Source organism: Microcebus murinus, chromosome 3, assembly GCF_040939455.1.
Source record: "Microcebus murinus isolate Inina chromosome 3, M.murinus_Inina_mat1.0, whole genome shotgun sequence".
Lineage (NCBI taxonomy): Eukaryota > Metazoa > Chordata > Mammalia > Primates > Cheirogaleidae > Microcebus > Microcebus murinus.
In genome coordinates, this window is record NC_134106.1 from 110,593,564 (window position 1) to 110,613,324 (window position 19,761).

A 19,761-nucleotide genomic window follows, 5' to 3' on the forward strand; every position below is an offset into this window, starting at 1 on the left:
TTATTCTCTGGAGTAAAATCTTCTTTTCTAACTACTCTTCTCTAAAAGTATCTATTCAACTCATCAATTTATTTATTCAAGCATCTCTTGAACACCAAATCTGTGTCAAGCAAGCACTAGGATAAGAAAGCAAGCTAGGAGTGAGTAATGACAGCAACATGGCAGTGTAGGCAGCCCTGGACCATCCTTCCCTGACAAGCACTAACTGGACAACAACCCATGGACAAATTCTCTTTGTGAGGAATCCGAAACTAATTGAAAGGCTCCTGCAACCAGGAAGAATGCAAACTCTGACTCACTGGGGCCAGTAGGAAGATTTGGGACACTCCCTCACTAGAAAGCTTGCCCCTGGTGCAGGGCAATCTGATCAGGAAAAGATCCCTTAGCACCCACCCTCCCTCAGCGGGTGATGAGGGTCTGTTCACCCATCCAGTGCCCCAACTGCTTTGAGAGGGTTTCCCAGAGGACTGGTTTCTGTATTGCCAGTCTTGGAGCTCTGATGAGTTTATCCTTTTGGGAGGGAATGGAGGTGGTGGGTTGGTCTAACAGACAGCATTTATCCTGCCCTTGCTCAGCATTTAGTAAGCAGATGCAAAATCTCAGCACTCAGCTTCCCCTGGGCTGGAAAAGAGTTGAACCATTCATCCAGTGTTGCCCAAGAAACTGGCATCTGTCTCACCAGCCCAGGATCTTTGATGGGTCCAACATAGTCTAGCTGCCAGAGGAGAGTAATTATAGTGTTATGGCTGGTAGATGTCATAAATCACACTCTTGGCTCAGTACAAAGAGAGTGAACAAAAACCACAGCTGCCTGCCTCCCTGCCAGGTGAGGGAAAGAGTTGGTAGATTCCCCGGGAATCTTTGGCTAAGCTGGAGGGGTTTTCTCTTGTACCAGCCCAATTCATGGAGAATAGGAGAATGAATGGTTTATCTAATGTGTAGATATCAACACAGAGAGTTAAGAAGAATGAAAAACTGGGCAAATATGTTCTAAAGAAAGGAATAAGATGAATCTCCAGATGTCAACCCTAATAAATTGGCATTATATAATTTACCAAACGAGAAGTAAAAATAACTCCAATAAAAATGATTACTAAGATAAAGAAAAGAATGTATAAACAAAGTGCACTCAAAAAGGAGAGAGGAAACTATTATAAATTACCAAGCAGTAATCAAGAGGCTGAAGAATACAATAACTGAATTGAAAATCCACTACAGGGGTTCAGCAATAGACTAATTCAAGGCGAAGAAAAAGATCAGCAATTTCAAAGACAGGTCAATGGAAATAATTCAGTCAGAAAAACAAAAAGAAATAAAACCGTGAATAAAACTTAAGGGAATTATGGAATCCATTAAGCAGACCAACATATGCAATATGGGAGTCTAAGAGAAAAGACCAGAAAACTTATTCAGAGAAATAATGGCTGATAACTTCCAAAATCTGGGGAAGGAAACAAATATCTGAATTAAAGAAGTTCAAAAGATAGCAAATAAGATAAAATTCACACTGAAGTGCATTATAATTGAATGGTCAAAAGAGAGAGAGAAAGAGAGAGAGAGAAAGAAAGAAGAGAATTAAAAAACAGCAAAGGAAAGACAGCAATAGAGGAAAAGACAGACAGAAAACCTTGCAAGATTAACAGAAAATAACAAACAAAATGGCAATAGTAAATTTTCTGTATCAAGAATTACTTTAAATGTAAATAGATTAAATTCTACAATCAAAAGTCATAGGCCGGGCGCGGTGGCTCACGCCTGTAATCCTAGCACTCTGGGAGGCCGAGGCGGGCGGATTGCTCGAGGTCGGGAGTTCGAAACCAGCCTGAGCGAGACCCCGTCTCTACTAAAAATAAGAAATTAATTGACCAACTAAAAGTATATATACAAAATAATTAGCCGGGCATGGTGGTGCATGCCTGTAGTCCCAGCTACTCGGGAGGCTGAGGCAGGAGGATCGCTTGAGCCCAGGAGTTTGAGGTTGCTGTGAGCTAGGCTGACGCCATGGCACTCACTCTAGCCTGGGCAACAAAAGTGAGACTCTGTCTCAAAAAAAAAAAAAAAAAAAAAAAGTCATAGAGTGGCTGAATGAATTTATAAACAAGATCCAGGTACAGGCTACCTATAAGAAACTCACTTTGTATTTAAGGACACACACAAGTTTATAAGTTAAAGGATGGAAAAAGACATTCTGTGCAAAAGAGAGTAGGGATACCTATGCTGACATCAGACAAAATAGACTTTAAGTCAAAAACAATCACAAGAGATAAAGATCATCATATAATGATAAAGAGGTCAATACGGTAGGAAGATATAACAGTTATAAACATGTATATGTACATACATATACATACACACACACAGACACACAAAACATCAGAGCACCTAAATATATAAAGGAAACATTGACAAAACTGAAGGGAGAAACAGACAGCAATATAATAACAGTAGGGACTTTAGTATATAGTCATAGCTATTAAAAACATGAGTCTATTTTCTATCAATTTTTTTTTATTTTTGCTTCCTAGGAAAGATGAACTATAACAGCATACAATTTTAGAGCCAGGAGTGCCCTTAAAAGAGCTTTAGCCTCAAATTAAAGTTGATTTAAAAATAAAACAAAACTGTTTTCAGATAGTTTGGAATATGTATACTTTGGGGACACATATTTGACTGTTGGAAAAGTACAGCTGTAACTCATATATCTTGTCTCAACTTTCAAGCCAAGATTTGGTCATTAGCATGGTTCTTCTTTTTACTCTTATTTTTGTTCTGTGCCTCTTGTGTTCTGGGGGGTTTTTTGCCTGTATTTTGTTCAGTGCATAGTAAAATGCTACCTTCAGTGGATACTCGTAAGAGATGCTTATAAAAATAATTAATACATTTCTTTTGGCCTAAGAACACAATTCAGAACAGCACCATAGCACTGTATTAAAAGTGTGTGGTTTTTCTGAAACAGTTAATTTGGCCCTGAAAACCATACTTTATGCCTTCAGAGTAATTTATGCACTGCCAAATATTGTGTAAATCTCATTTCACAAACTATGGTCGAGGAATACTGAAATTGGTGGTCTTCACACAGACAATATTAGCAAATGTATTTTTACTATGGTAAACATATTATTGTCATTTTTAATATCTACCAGTATTTTATGCTTATTATTGATGTAAAATTTTTATTTAAATATTTCCCTATGGCCTTCAAAACAATCAAGAGCAATGAAGAAATTTATCTTGTTTTTCATTAATTTATTCTCTATCTTGCTATTATTTTGGCAGTTCTATTACTATAGATTCTAGTAATCATCTGAAAATGTCAGTTAGGCTTAGCTTTAAAAAGAGAAAAGAAGGAATCAACAGAGTCAATGAATTTTGCCAGTTTCTTTTGTTTATATTAATAAATGTTCATTTTATTAAGAAAAAGCTTTTAAACTTAGGAGGTGTGCCTGGCGGAAGCTATTTTCCTAAGAATTATATTATTAGACTCTATTCTAACAGGACTTTTGGTTGAAGCTATTCAATTGGTTTCTTAGTTTTAGTAAATAAATATGATCCTATATACAAAGTCTCACAAGCAAATTGTTAATTTTCACAAAAGACACATCATCTTAATTATACTTCATTAGTCAAATGGCTGCACATTTAATGTAAGCTTGAGAGGCAATCACCTTGCCTCTCTAGATGTTTATATTTCAAAGTTCTCATACCAACAATATTTCAATATAACTCTCTTCATGAAGTATTCAGAAAGCTTTATAAATATTTTATTACATATTTTTATCTCAAATTGCTATAAACTCTGTCAGAACATTTTGTTTGAAACAACATAAGTTGCACCCAACTGTATCTAATTTAAGTCCAAATGAAATTTGGAAGCTTATAAAGCTAAAAACTCCAGAGTAGATTTGACTTAAGGTATGTCGGTATTCAAGGGCTCAGTAGGTAGCATCAGGCTTCAGGCTTCTGTCTTCATCCCTGGGTGGTCTTCAGTCTCAGGAATGCTTTCCCTTCTTGTTCTCAAATAAGATCTCTGGAAGCATTAGAGTTACTAATATTTACAGAGAAAAGAGTCTTATTTTTCTCATAAGTCCAGAAAAAAAAGTCTCAGGATTGACTCTTATTGTCTCAACTGAAGTGACTGACTCATTCTGGAATCATCAACTGCGGCCAGGGCATGAACTGCTGTATTGTATTGGGCTTGGGCCACATGCCCTGCACTGAAGCCAGAAGGAGAAGTCAGCCTCATCGAAAGCACACTAACGGAGACAGGGCACAAATATGACTTCTCATATAGAGTAATATCGAGCATGCAAACTCACTCGGAGAGCTTTCTCTATCTATAAATAATGCCTATAGCTTTATCGGTATTTCCATTTTTGGAGATATAAAAAAGATGATATGCTATCCTCACGATACTAAGTAAACTCACTCATTGGTATACCTATCATGTCATGTTATGACATTTAATCGGCATTATTGAAAATGTGAGCTTCTTTCCAGATTCTCTGACCCCTGCCAAAATACCTGCATTTCAGAGATAACAGATGTTAAGAGGAGTATAGAAAGAAATCTTAGTCACATAAACTTTATAACCTAGAAAGTTGCTTGCTTAAATGTTTAGTTCATGGTTATAGTCTCAGTACCTGAATACTTTAGTTAGGAAATGAAGACACAAAAAATGGAAGATTAATTGGGCATGTATATTCAAATTTTGAAATAATATTTGTTCAGTTTTCAGTCAACTGAAAGTCATCTATCACTTAGTAACATAATAAACTCAATATATCCCTGTTTTCTCTCAGTATATACCCAGAACAACAGACTCTCAGATAGCCGTATCAGTCAACTAAAGAACATATTACAGTTCCAGGTAATGAAACGAGGAAAAGATGCTCATTTATTCAATCACTATTATACATACTGAGTGACTACTATGTATCTGGTACTATGCATATATCAGTCAATAAAACAAACAGAAATCCTGCTCTTATACAGCTTATGTTGTAGTGAACCAGGTTATATTGATCCTATCGTTAACTTTCCTCCTTAATTTCTAAGTGGGAATCTGTTCTATTTTTTCTCAACTATTACATATTTGGTATCTTGGCTTATTAAATTTGTTAGTACTAACAAGTATTTATTATTGGAGATATGATCATGGCATGATACAGACTACTTTGATGAAGACATGACTTTAGCTATGATACCACCCAGAAAGTCTGAACTTAGAGAAAAGTCTAACTATGATATCCCACACTATCCTACCCTGTTTGTCAGGCTTAGTATATTTTTGTAAATAACTACTCTGCAAAAATCATAGTTAGCTGAACTAGTGTTTAATTTTTCCCATTGGCAGGGGAAGAGGAGCTTTTATGGTTATATGTGGGAGATTAATATTTAAAAGTCATTCAGGGGTGACAATCTGATAATCTACACACAGGAAGAGAGCACCGTGCTGGGGCTGGCTGCGAGTGGGTGTGGCAGAGTGTGGCTGCGCAGTGCAGCACAGAATGGCACGAGGCATCTTCAGGAGACCTGCACCCTGGTATGTGGTCACTTCGAGGCTGCCATGTTGTTATATGGCCCCAACTCTGGCTGCAGATACATTGGTCCAGAAGTGGTTACCTGCTCCAAACTAGGCAAATGGGTTCTTTTCATGGGATTTTCAAATTCAGACTAAAATAATCAAGTTTTTTCCTTTGGCTGAAGATATAAAACTTTCTATGTGTGGGTTCCCTATTTTCAGCCAGAAGGATAAAACTGCAACAAAGGGAAACAGTGATAAGAGGAAGCAAGTTCTACTGGCATCCATGCCCTTCTCACAGTTCTTCTGATAAATTTCTCCTATTGCTAGAGATAGTTCAAGCAGATTTTCGGTCACTAACAAATACAGTGCATTAACTAATGCACAATTAAATGTTATAAAGTGTCATTAAATGTCCTCAGACTTTGTCTTTATAGTTCTAGTTTCTTATTTCTCTGTCAATTTCACATTTTGCTTTCCTTAGCTTTTTCCTTCTTAGTTAGAAATCCAATTAAGTAAATTTGTTATAATTGCATCTAAACTAAGGTTAAGTGCACTTTGTGATGATGTGGACAATTCTCTTTTAATTAGAATGTCTGAGCATTAGTGAGTGGATCTTGTGATATCTATTTTGACAGTTTGGGGCCTTTTTGATTTCTTCTCTAAGCCAAACTTTATGATGTGATATTTTGTTAGGGTCATCAACTGCCCAGGTTTGCCTGGGACCACAGGGGTTTCCAGGATGCAGTACTTACAGTGAGAAAACAAGCAAAGGTGTCTTAGTCCAACTGGGACCAGGTGGTCAGACTGATACCGGAACTGGCTTCTTGAAGATGTGAGGCATCTTTGTGTATTTAAGTTCTTCAGCTCTGGAGCCAGATCCTTTGGGTGAAAGTCCTGGCTCTGCTATTTAATGCGTCATCTTAAATTAAATTGCTTTACCCATTTGTATGTCAGTTTTCTCCATGTGTAAAATGGGAATAATAATCATGCCTACCTCTTAGATATGTTTTGAGCATTAAATGAATTAATATATGTATTTCTGAATATAATGCTTTACACACAGTAAATAGTTATTAATTTTAGTTGCTATGGTTATTGTTGTTGCTATTATTGAGATTTTAGTTGCTATGGCCAAATAGATGACAATTAATTTAAAATAAATTTCAGTACATGACTACCCACAAAGCTTGAGTAGAGCATACATCCTAAAATACTCTAAACCTTTACAATCATCCAGGTCTTGGTTCTGCATTTAGTTTTGCACAGTGTCAGAACAGCATTTTTTGGTAAGATTTTTTCCCCCAATCTTCACTCTATGGATTATTCTGCAATTATTTATAAAATGAAACACTGCATTTGCCCTATAAATTTCCCCAATCTTTCCTTTCCCTATGGTCAGGACAAAAGAAATGAAGGAAAAAGAATATGAAGAGGAGGAAGTGAGAGAAACAATTGTATTGTCACACAATGTCACATCCTAGTGGTCACATCCTAGTCAAAATAGAATTTGGTATTTGCTCCAAATCTACATCCAATCGAATTTGCACTGAATCTATATCCAATGACTCTTTTTATTCACCCTTCTCTTAATTGAACTCTTTTAGAAGACCATTTCATAGAACATAGCAGTTGTTCAAAATTAAATGGAACATGACAAGGCATCTTTTTAAGGGCAATAAAACTTGATTTCACAAAAACTAGTAACAATAATAACAATGGTTCTTACGCTTTCTTAGGAGACTTAACAAGGGAGAAGTATACTACTGGATTAAATAAATACGTCACATGTTGGAATTCATCATTGATTTCATAGCACTTATTAAGGCGAATATTCTTCTTATCTTCTTTACATAAAATATAGAACTGTGGATGAATTGTACCTCAGAGAGAATAAACAATTTCTCAAATATTATAACTTTGAATAGTATTTGAATATGTGCTTTGTTCTATTTTTCTTAGGCCAGATTTGTAATTCTCTTATTCTATTGCTTGTAAAACATTCTGTCATGTTCTAGTTCTGTCATTCATCTAATCTTCCAGGGTTGCTATAACTATAATTGCCTTTGAACTACATGAGATAGCCCCTATTTGTATATCAAATATCAACTAGATTTGAGTACTATTTATTTTTGTCAGAGCAAGAGTTTTTTAAGAAGCTGCCAGCCAGTACCCCAGTGGCTCTTAGCTGTCTTACCACTGATTCTTTTCCTAAATTATATGGTGGATTCAGTTAGCTGACACAATACCCTAGAACCCCAAAGCTAAGTCCTCGCTACCCACTCTGGTTCGTCTTTGATGAGGTCTACTGTTTTATTGGAAAATAGCCACGCTAATATGTTTACATGTCAACATGGCTATTGTCATGCTACAAAGGCAGAGCTGAGTAATGGTACTTGCAAAAGAGACTACATGACCTGTAAAGTCTAAATTATTTACTATCCATAAATGATTATCGTAAAAAGTTTGCTAACCCCTAGATAAGACTGTTGACGCCAAACCTGTTGGGTACCTCTGATGGAGTTTTCCATTCACTGTGTGTGCACCTATTGTTTTTGTCTGTCATTGAGAAGACTGCCTGCCGGCCCTCCTACTCCAACCTCTTTGGGGGGGGAACCTGTGGTCTGAAGCCCACATGTAGCCATCTGGATCCCCAAGTGTGGCCCCACAACCAAATCCATACTTCACAGAACAAATTTCTTTATTAAAAGGATTTGCTCTGTAAAATTCAGATTCAGTCAAAAGTCTGTACTCAAGAATCCAGAGTCTAGATCTAGCTTCTAGATCATTTAATTGTCTTCTTGGAATGTGTATACTTCATGTGCTCATTACATTGGATCTGGACCATTGCAAAGCTTTATACATGACGTGTTTCAGTGAAGCAACTCTGTCTTATCAGCTCATCAGGAAGGTGAGATGAAATGCACTGTATCCTACAAATGGGATAATGATGTCACAGATAGGCTGACTTGGGAAAATAGGACCATTAATTCTTTTTTTCCTCCCAACTATAAGTACCATTTCTAACCTACATTGCATTCATACTGTTTTTATTTCCTTGTTTTGAAATAGTATTTAGGAAATGAAAAGTACAAATAAGTTGTTTTTTATTTTATTTTTACTTTTATTTTGGGCATGTTCTGATCTTTACTTTAAAAATAAAAGAGGAATAAGAGCAGAATTCTGAGTAAGACTCCAATATACACATCTTTCCACAGGAGGACAGGACTTCACCAAGCTGAGAAGCAATTAGACGATAATCCCTGTTATATCAAATTAGAGCATTTTAAAAATCATAGCCATAGCGGTAGAACTCCCACTGAAAATGAGCTAAAATTAAAAATTCTCAGGTCTGTAACCGTGGCTCTCCATTGGTGGACTGAACTCTGGATGCCTTGCCAACAGAGTACAATTCGCATGACTGTTCTTTGAGGCAAGAAATTTCCCCTCTACTATTAATCCTAATTGGGTTAGTTACAGCAGGCCTGGCCCCTGCTGATTAAGACAACTCCCTGAGATTTGGAGCCAAGCAATGAACTATGTAACCCATGTCTGGTGCTCATGGCCAGGAAGTCTCAGGGACATGGATGTTTCTAGAATAAGCACCAGAAGCCCTAAAAATTCTTCAATAAAGACCCTGTTCCTGTGTTTTTCTTATAAATAATAATATATCTGGTACAGATTATAGGAAGAACATCTTCTCACTTGAATTTAGGGAGCTCTCTATTCACTGCAAATTGAGAAAACAGGAGAAGCGGCTGCTTTATAATGAAAGATTTGTATTCCACTGTCATTGCTACCAGGGAGGGAGCGCACCACATTTTATTTCCGGTTTGATACAGAACTGTCCTTGCAAACCCTGAGGCTAGGAAGCGCCACCTGTTGTACCATAGGCAATCACCCTCCCCCACAGAGTCAAACCGCTGCCCTGATCTTCTGGTTACCTGAAGCTGTTTCTCATACATCTGTCATAACATATAAGATATTTAAAAGAATGTCTGACAACTAATGTGAAAAGCTATTTAGTCCCCAGTCTAGCTTTTCCAAATGGTAGTACATTAATCAGTCAGGCAGTTTAATGAATCTGCCATCTTGCATCAGCAGTTATTCTCTAAATTAAGTCATATTCCATATAAAAAGCCTTATTGTTATTCAGGGCACTTCCTAGCTACAGCTGTAAGATTGGATTAAATCAATATGTTCCTATGAAGAACAGCTTGTTAGGGGAAGGCAATATGAAAATGCACAGGGTAAAAAAACTGTCAGGTTTTCTTTTACTAATAAAATTCCAACGTGTGTTCTCACATCCTTACAATGTCTCTTTTCAAAGACTTTTCCTTTGGAAGCTGAAGCGTCATTACTCCCAAATAGTGTGTCTAATGTCATTCTCTGAAAGTGAGAAGGTGAGTTGCAGGAGTCATTTTACTTAAGTAGCAGCATATCTTTCACCAGGATTACAGGTATATTGAGAGGTAGTATTAGAGTTTGTTTTTAAGACAGACAAACCTATGTTCAATTCCAAGCTTTCCTATTTAATATGTGTGTAAACTAAACCAACTCATTTAACTTTTTTGTAAAATGGGTCACTACTTCCTTATTTGTTTCACCATGTTGTTGGGTCTTTTACTCATTTTTTGTATCCTCAGGAGCTAGGGCAAGGTCTGCTACATGGTTGGTACTTCAAGAATATTTGTGGAATAAATGAAAGTACTGTGAAACACTGTAAAACTCCATACTCCATTGGAATATTCTTGTATTGTTATTGTACACTTTAATGTATCTGATTACATTATTGGCCCATATTATTCTATTTCCTTAGTTTTTGTCATATGATTTAGCAGCTCTTTCTACAAGTGACAGAGTATATTTCCTCAACCCTTGATTTTCACCCTGCACATGGAACCAACAGAAAGTGGGTGAAAATGATAGCTTTCGAGGTGAGCCCTGGCCATAGGAAGCTTTGCATGTTTTAGCTTGCTTTCTTGCCCTCTGCCATTACCATGAGAACGTGGCCCACTTAACCCATTGATCTGAGGATGATGAAAAACATACGGAATATTTCCAAACTGAACCTGTAGGTGATAGCATCCTAGCTGAGCCCAGACTGTTTACTGATTGAGTACTATATAATGACACATGCTTAGGGAAGGAAAGGTGAAAAGGACAATATGGCATAGATATAACCCGACTCTCACCAGAGAGAGATTTTGGTGTTTCCACCAAAAACTTCTAGAACTATTAGTCTTATTTTGCAGGACACAAAATCAACATACAAAAATCAGTTATGTTTCTACAAGCATGTTTCTACATGTTTCTACAAGTTATGTTCTAACAAGCTATCTGAAAAAAGAAATTTAGAAAATAATCCCATTTACAATAACATCCAAAAGATAAAATGGTTAGGAATGAATTTTAACCAAGGAGGTGAAAGATCTGAACTTTGAAAACTATGAAGCACTGATCAAAGAAATTGAAGATGATACAAATAAATGGAAAGACAATCCACGTTCATGGATTGGAAAACTTAATACACCACTCTAAGTGACTTATAGATTCAATACAATCCCTATCAAAATTCCCATGGCATTTTTCACAGAAATAAAAACAAATCCTAAAGTTAGTATGAAACCACAAAAGATCTACAATAGCCAAAGCAATCTTGAGAAGAAAGAACAAAGCTGGAGGCATCACACTTCCTGATTTCAAAATATCTCACGAAGCTATTGTAATCAAAACAGTACAGGACTGGCATAAAACAGACACATAGACCAATGAAGCAGATTAGAAAGCCCAGAAATAAGCCCACACAGAACTAATCTTTGACAAAGGCACCGGAACACACAATGGAAAAAGGATAGTCTCTTTAACAAATAGTGTTGGGAAAACTGGATATCCATATGCAACAAAATGAAATTGGACCCTTATCTTAAACCATATACAAAAGTCAACTCTAAATGGACTGAAGATTTAAGCATAAGATCTGAAAGCACAAAACTCCTAAGACAAAACATGGGAAAAGCTCCTTGACATTGGTCTTAACAATAATTTCATGGATATAACATGAAAACACAGCAACAAAAGTGAAAATAAACAGGTGGCGCTATATGTCAAGTTAAAAAAAGCTTCTGCATAGCAATGGAAAAAATAAAATGAAGAGGAAACCTATGGAATAGGAGGAAACATTTGTTAATTATATATGTAATAATGGGTTAATATCCAAAGTATACAAGAAACTCCTGTATCTCAGCAGTGAGAAAATAAATAAACCAATTAAAAATGGGCTCAGGGCCTAAATTGACATTTTTCCCAAGAAGATATACAAATGACCAACAGATATATGAAAAGGTGTCCAACAGTACTAACCATCAGGAAAATGCAAACCAAAACTATCATGAGATAGTGCCTCACAACTGTTAGGTTGGCTAGTATAAAAAAAAAATGATAAATGTCAGCTTGTAGAGAAAAGGGAATCTTTGTACACTGTTAGTGGGAATATTAACTGGTATAGCAATTATTGAAAACAGTATGAAGGTTATATATCCAAAGGAAATAAAATTCATATGTCCAGGTACTATCTGCATTCCCAAGTTCATCATGGCATCATTCACAAGAGCCAAGATATGGAAACAACATAAGTGCCTAAAATGAATAAGGAAACCGTGTATACACACACACACATACACGCGCACACACACACACACACACACACTGGAATATTATTCAGCCTTAAATACGAAGAAAATCCTGTCATTTGTAACAACACGGATGAAACTGGAGAACATTGTGCTAAGTGAAATAAGCCAGACACAGCAAGGCAAATTCTGTATGAAATCACGTGTAGGCGAAACCTAAAATATCCATGCTCATAGAAACAGAGGGCAGAATGGTGGTTACCAGGGGCGGAAGGGTGGGGCAAATGTGGAGATATAGGCCAAAGGTACAAACTTTCAGTTATAAGATAAGTTCTGGGGAATCTAATGTACAGTAGGGTAACTATAGTTAATAATACACTGTATTCTTGAAATTTTCTCAGAGAGTAGATCCTAAGTGTTCTCAGCACACACAATAAAGAGGGGTCATTATGTGAGGTGATAGATATGTTAATTAGCTTGATGGTGGAATCTTTTCACAATGCATACCTATATCAAATCATCAGGCCGTATACCTCAACACTGCGGTCCCCAAACCCTGGGGAAGGACACAAGGTCCCCAAACCCTGTTAAGGACCAGGCCGCAGAGCTCCGCCACCCTCTCCCCACCCCACTCTTCCACTGCCCTCACTTTTCCACTCCCGTGTGAGGAAAAACTGTTTTTCACAAAGGTTAGGAAGAGGGGGCACACTGCAGGTGGGGGAGCAAGCGTAGCTTCATCTGTATTTACCGCCGCCCTCCCCATCTACCATCACCGCCTCAGCTCCGCCTCCCCACTCCGTCTGCGGAAAACCTGTCTGCCATGAGACTAGTCCCTGGTGCCAAAAATGTTGGGGACCACTGCACAATTTTCAATTGTCAATCATATCAAGATCCCTGGAAAAAATTAAAATTACAAATATGTGTCAAATATGCATCAAAGACAAACATGCACCACTACACTGATAGAACTCCAGGTAGAGTATAAGAAATATACCATGAAATCAATGATGAAGTGATAGCAATGTAAACGTCAGAGAAGATTCATTCACTTACTCAACAAATACTTATATAATATGCTTATGCTTATTATGTGCTGAATACAGGGGAAGCAGTAGTTTGCAAAACAGATTAAGTATCGACATGGAATTTATAATCTGGTAAATGCAAAGAGGAGGAAAGGTTTGCGCCTGGACAAGGAGGACGAACTTATTTTTCCCATTGGTGAGACGGAGGGATTACTGTTCAAACAGACTACACAGCTCGTACCCAGCAGCACAGACGTTGGACAGGGTTATCTGAGAGAGGAGAGGAGAGGTGTTTTTCTTGGAATGTATAGTAGAAGCTTCGGGTTCTCAGAATTCATACATCAAATGTCCAATTTTCCTTTGTATTATGGGTATCAGAAATATGACTGAATGCCCAGAACTTCCCCAAGATGTTCATCAAAGTGTCTAGCCCTCTAAATCTCCCTTTTGAACTTCATTGTCATCATTTCGTGTAGTTTTCTGGCATTTCTATATTCTTTCTTTCTTCTTCTTTATTTTTTTTCTCGCAGGAAATCGTATTCCCTTTATTCTCTTCAACTAATCAACATGACCACCGGTGACACAACACTGTTATTGACACACAACACTCAAAAGTGGGGCCTCTCTTCGCGGGGACCAGTCAGGTGAGTGGGGCTTCCCTACTGGGGGCAAAGGGGTCTGGGACTGCTCACCTCAGGGCGGTGTCATGGAACCGCATTTTGGTTGTGATGGTTTCGCGTTTCCCCACCATTCAGGATTCATGCCCAGTTCTTCCCAGTTCCCATCTGACCTCCACAGCCACGGCGGCTTCAGGTTTCACCCTCAACCCAGATCAGTTTCTGCTCTCCCCTCTGCTCTCACGGGTGACGCCCGACGCCCTGACTGTCGGGCTCCTCCACCGGGCACTGCTGAGGAGTCTGGGCCTGGAGTTGGACAGAGGGTTTGGCTACACTGTGCCTTCCAGACTGCATTCTAGTGGGCAAATGCCTTGAGCCCTGGGCATGTGCCCGAGCCAGTGAGAGGGACTCTGGATGCTGCCACCTCCCTGCTGTGTTCCTCCCAAGATGGAGCTCAGTGTGGGAGGGAAGCACCTGGGTAAAGGAGTTGGGGAAGGTGGGCAGCAGAACAGGGCCACACCCCAGAGGTTGCTGACTGCACCCCTTCCCTGCTGTGAAACACCAGACCCCACAAGTCATGTCCAGGTCACTCAGTGCCCAAGCCAAGGCCGAGCCCTCACGTCCCTACAACATGCGAGCATCCTACTACGTCTGCTACACCCTAGTCCTCAGCGGGCCTACAGCTGACCTCCAACTACACTCCCACCTCCCCCAAGGCTGGCTTTGGAGCCCCACAAGCTGCTCCCAGGACTCTTCTGCAGGCAGATTCCTCAGACCTGTTTCTGGGAGAATCTGCTTCTAGCTTTACAAAGGGTTTGTCTCTACAATGTAAGTTTCTTTCTGCTACCATCTTAGAGGGGGTGGGAATCTGCATGGGATTGAGGATTGATCTCCTCAGTCTTACAGGGACACCCCTTTGTTGACATTTCTGTCAGAGATCTGCAGGCAGCTTCTCCCCTCGGAGCAACGCTGTCCTAGCGGGCACTTGGGTGGGGCGGGGCTGGATGCAGATGTGACCAAGGTTCAACCCATAATCATGAGCCCCGCCTTCTCCCTATGTGCAGCAGGCCCATATTTTTTCTCCCACAGTGTTCTAGATTTCGATCCTTTTAAATTTGAGGGTCATCCCTTTGGGGGCAGGATAGATGAATGATGAAGGATTTTCACTTTTTGAACTTTTAGGTCATGGAATTAGAGGTCTCTTCCAGAGCTTTGTAGGAATCCAGGTCACCCTTCTCCAGGGATTCAACTCCTGAAGGGTCACCTCACCTGGCATCTCAGTCCTCTGACTCCAGGATTGCACATTTCTGGTGTCACTGTGGGGTCAGTGAGCACTTCCTTTGTGACCCAGCACTGAGCAGAGTCCTCTCCTTTGGCAAGGGTCTCCAGGGTTGGGGAGCGGAATTCTTGTTATGGATATGTTTCTCAAGAGTTCTCTCTCTTTCAGCATCTTACAGGGCAAGAGTCTCTCCCTTGCCACACATCCGGTCACGTGAGCGGGTCTGGCTGGGTCTATGGAAGTGTGTGACTGTGTGGTGTGTGAGGAGAGGAGGTGGGCCTGGCAGGGGAGCATTTCTCATTCTTCTGTTTCCCTCTGAAGGTTTCTGGCTAAGGAAGAGAGATGAGCCCAGTGGGTGGAGTCCACCCCTTCCCAACGCCAAGATTGGGTGGTGTCATCACAACCTCAGAGGGCTCCTGGTACTGGGGTGAGGAGGGTGGTCAGGCCTTCACGGACTCTCCAGGAACCTATGGTCCAGTCTGTGGGGTGTGTAGACACCCGCCACCGCGTTGGAGTTGGCTTATCCTGCGGGCAGCCTTGCTACCAGCTCAGATGAAAGGCTCAGGTTTAAAATCAGGGTGCTGGTTCATGAAGCCTCTCTATTCTGTTGACTTGCTGTCCCTTCTTGCCACAGAGAACCCACATGTGATTCATGCTGACTTGGAGAAGAGAAGTCTAGGGAGGACAACTGCACACAGGCCTTGAGTCTCTGAGGGTTTTATTCTTTGGAGGTTGACTAGCAGCGGTTCTCCCTCTCCACCGAGGACAGAATTCGAGGAAATGGGCTGCCACTGCAGCAAGACTGGTGGCAGTTAGATTTCAGGAAAAACCTCCTGACAGTGAGACCCGAGAATGTGGCAGGAGGCACCTGCCATCCCTGGAGGCTTTGCAATTAGTCTCCAGCTAGGCTGGGGAAAGAGCAGTCCTGCCTGGCTCGGAGAACCCTGGCGGCCCACACTGGGATCTGCTTGTACTTGCAGTTTAACAAGCTCCCGGGAACAGGGGAAACTGGCCTGGAGTTTGCTGGGTTCCATGTGAACAGTTTTTCCACCTTGGTTTGCTTCCCTCAAAGCCCTTTAACAGAAATCCCCCCACTCTTTCTTCTAATTTTTGTGTTGGTTTCTCAGTATTTTTAAACTTAAAAGTTTTAATGCACCTGAAACTTAAGCCTTTAGAAAGGCTTGACGATTCCCTATCATTGGGTTCTTTTTGATAAGGGATTCCACGGGCCTCTCCCCCTAACACACATAATTCATCTAAGATTGGCCTCCTACCCCAAGGAATCTGGTGCAGTGAGTTGGCCTTTCTCCTCCTAGTCCCTGGGTACTAGCTCCTGTGTGGGCTTGGGAGCTCCTCGCCATTTATTTTCCTCCTCTTTGTTTTTTCTTCCTTTTTCACTTCCGCCCAGTTCCCACGCTACTCCCCGGCCGGGCATTGTCCTCAGTGTGACTGTCCAAGGCTGCTGGGAGGGAGGCTCCCTCCCACGCTCCACCGGAGAGGACACTGCGGAGCAAGCATACAGCAGGTGTTTGCTACAACACCTGAGGGTCACTGCTCCAAGTCAATGCCATTGCGCTCTTGCCTGCACTTCCCCAATCCTATAGGATTTTGATAAGGATTTGATACAGTTTTACAGGGTTGTCTAGAGACATATTCCTACAATTAATAGGGCTTTTATCCACTATGGTTTATAGGGTTTCTCTGCTACAGACTTACAGGGCTTTTTATCCCCTACATATTTATAGGGTTTCTAACCCAACAGTTTTTCTCTACTGCCTTATAAATGGTTCCCACCAACAATTTTATAGGGTTTCTCATCACTGATGTCAAAACACTATTTTTGCCCAGGGTTCTTTATCTTCCACTTCTCTACAATCTGGTAGGGTTGTCCTCCTGTCCCCACATAATATTTTGGGGGATCCAGTGTTCCTCTTGGGAGAGGCCTCTGGCCTCCAGACCCATTTCACAGGGAGACACCTGGGTGGCAGCTCCTATGGAGCAGGAGGGCTGCGACTTCTGTGAAGCCATCTCCACACTCAGGGCACAAATAGGGCTTTTCTTCCAAGAGGGCTTTGGGGCTTTCCCCTTGCCTTTGGGGCTGCTCCCTGTGGGGGCGGGGCCCTCTCCCTCACCTTCCTGGCTTGTGGACAAGGTGGCTGGCTCTGGAAGGGTATCCTCAGGTCTGGGGGACTTTTCTTGGGTGTGGGTTTCTTGGTGCCGAATGAGGGCCAGGCGATCGAGGAAGGAGGCCCCGCAATTGGAGCAGCTGTAGGGTCTGGCCCCCAGGGGGCTCCTGAAGTGCTCCAGGAGGGCGGAAGAGCTCTTCCCCAGCTCCGTGCTCTTCTGGGAGCTTTTCCCGCCTGCATGGACTTTCTGGTGCAGCAGCAGCTCAGAGCTGAGGCCGAAGCTTTCTTTGCATTCAGGACATTTGACGGGCTTCCCACTTAGGAAGGGACTGGGCCCTGCCCCTTCCCCTAGGCCAACCCTATAATCGGGAAAGAGAAAGGGCTTTTCGTTGCCATGTGAGCTGATGTTGGAGGAGCACAGAGCGATCCAGGAAGCTTTCTCCACAGTGGGAACAAATGTAGGACTTGGAGGAGAGCAGCCCCAGCCTTTGGCTGAAGCTCTCCTGGCCCTCGGGCATTTTTAAGGGCTGTCCTGGGGGATCGGCTCTGCCCTCCGCAGCACCTGGATAGGAATTCCCTCCAAAAGAGAGCCTGGGGGGTCGGACCTGAGGAGGTTTAGGGGCTGGGTGTGCCATGAGACCCCTGCATTTTTGTAGGGGTTTTCTCCAATGTGGATCCTCTGATGCTGCATGAAGATGCCCTCGTCATTGAAGCCCTTGCCACAGACTAGACACTTGTGTGGTTTGGCTCCAGGCGGCGGGGTCAGGAGGGCGGGATCCCCAAGCCCCAGAAGGGTATTGCCCTGAGCTCTTCGGGCCGGGGTCTTCCCTCTCTCGTGGATCACCGGGTGCTGCTCTAGCTCGTGCGCCTCCAGGAAGGCCTTCTCACAGTCGGAGCACACGAAGAGGTTCTCATCCATGTGCGTGCGCACGTGGGCGATGAGGTTTGAGCTCTGGCTGAAGCTCTTGCCGCACTCGGGGCACTTGTAGGGCTTCTCGCCCGTGTGGGACCGCTGGTGCTTGATGAGGTTGGTGCTCTGCGTGAAGGCCTTCTCGCACTCCGTGCACTTGTAGGGCTTCTCGCCCGTGTGCGTGCGCTCGTGCTGCACCAGGTGCGAGCTCTGCGTGAAGCTCTTGCCACACTCGGAGCAGGTGTTGGGCCGCTCGCCCGTGTGGATGCGCTGGTGCCGCAGCAGCTTGGACCACTGGCTGAAACTCTTGCCGCACTCGTTGCAAATGTAGGGCTTCTCCGCCCCAGATGGGCGGCCCTGCACCAGCTCCCGCAGGCTGGGCTCATTGGCTGGGACCACAGGGGGACTGCTCCATGTGGTGAGGGACCCCCACTGCCAACTGGCCTCACAGGCCTTGGTCCAGTCTGATGCAGCAGGGACTACCTCGGGGGCAGGGGAGTCCAGAGGGGCCTGGTGGTCCAAGGGGCTGGAGTGACCTAGTCCTGGGGACCTGAGGGATCCTGGGAAGATCTCTCCAGGGGCATCTCTGGAGGGTCCTTGAATTCTGGACTGTGAGCTGGATCTCCCAAGATGATCTCCTCCCCAGAACTTTCCTGCTGAGGGCTCTCCTCTTCATTCCCTCTCTCAGCACCTCTGTGAACATCGTTGGGGCTCTGTTCAGGGCCTTGTGAATCTGGGCCCCACAGCACAGCCTCAGGCTCCATCCCAGAGCTCAGGACTGCAGAGAGTTCCAGGGACTGGCTCTGGGGTCTGGGAAAAGCCGGAAGGCAGAATCCAGCCCCAGGGGACTTAACCCTTTAAGTGCCCTGCCTCAGGGGGCGGGCTAGACGTCGAGGACTCTGGGGTCCTTTTCAAGGGGTGATTCCAGGCTGAGGACCCGGGGACCAGTTCAGGGTGACTCTTCTTTTTTTTTTTTTTTTTTTTTTTTTTTTGAGACAGAGTCTCACTTTGTTGCCCAGGCTAGAGTGCCGTGCAGTCAGCCTAGCTCACAGCAACCTCAAACTCCTGGACTCAAGTGATCCTACTGCTTCAGCCTCCCAAGTAGCTGGGACTACAGGCATGCACCACCATGCCTGACTAATTTTTTCTATATATATTAGTTGGCCAATTAATTTCTTTCTATTTATAGTAGAGATGGGGTCTCGCTCTTGCTCAGGCTGGTTTCGAACTCCTGACCTTGAGTGGTCTGCCTGCCTCGGCCTCCCAGAGTGCTAAGATTATAGGTGTGAGCCACCACGCCAGACCTCTATATTCTTTCTTAAGTGTTAACCTTTACCTGGTTTCCACAACTAGATTTTAAGCTTGTTCATCTACTATATCTATATACTATCTACTATATACCAGGAACTGAGGATATAGCAATGAACCTAAGAGATAAAAATCTCTGCTTCCAAGAGGCTTACACCAAAGTACAGTAAGATAGTGAAGAATTGAAGCCATTGAATACATTATACAATATCAGAAGGTGATAGGTGTTACAAAGAAAAATAAAGCAACACATAGAAACAGGAAATTCTGAAGGGATATAATATTAAATAGTGGTCAAGAAAGCCCTACTAAAATGTTGGTTATTTTGTGAAGAAAGTAAGGG

At 42.1% G+C, this 19,761-nt stretch overlaps 1 pseudogene; it reads right to left on the reverse strand.

The window, feature by feature from the left end:
- Window positions 1-16,816: 16,816 nt before the first annotated feature.
- Window positions 16,817-19,024, reverse strand: LOC105874866 (zinc finger protein 629 pseudogene; annotated as a pseudogene).
- Window positions 19,025-19,761: the final 737 nt, after the last annotated feature.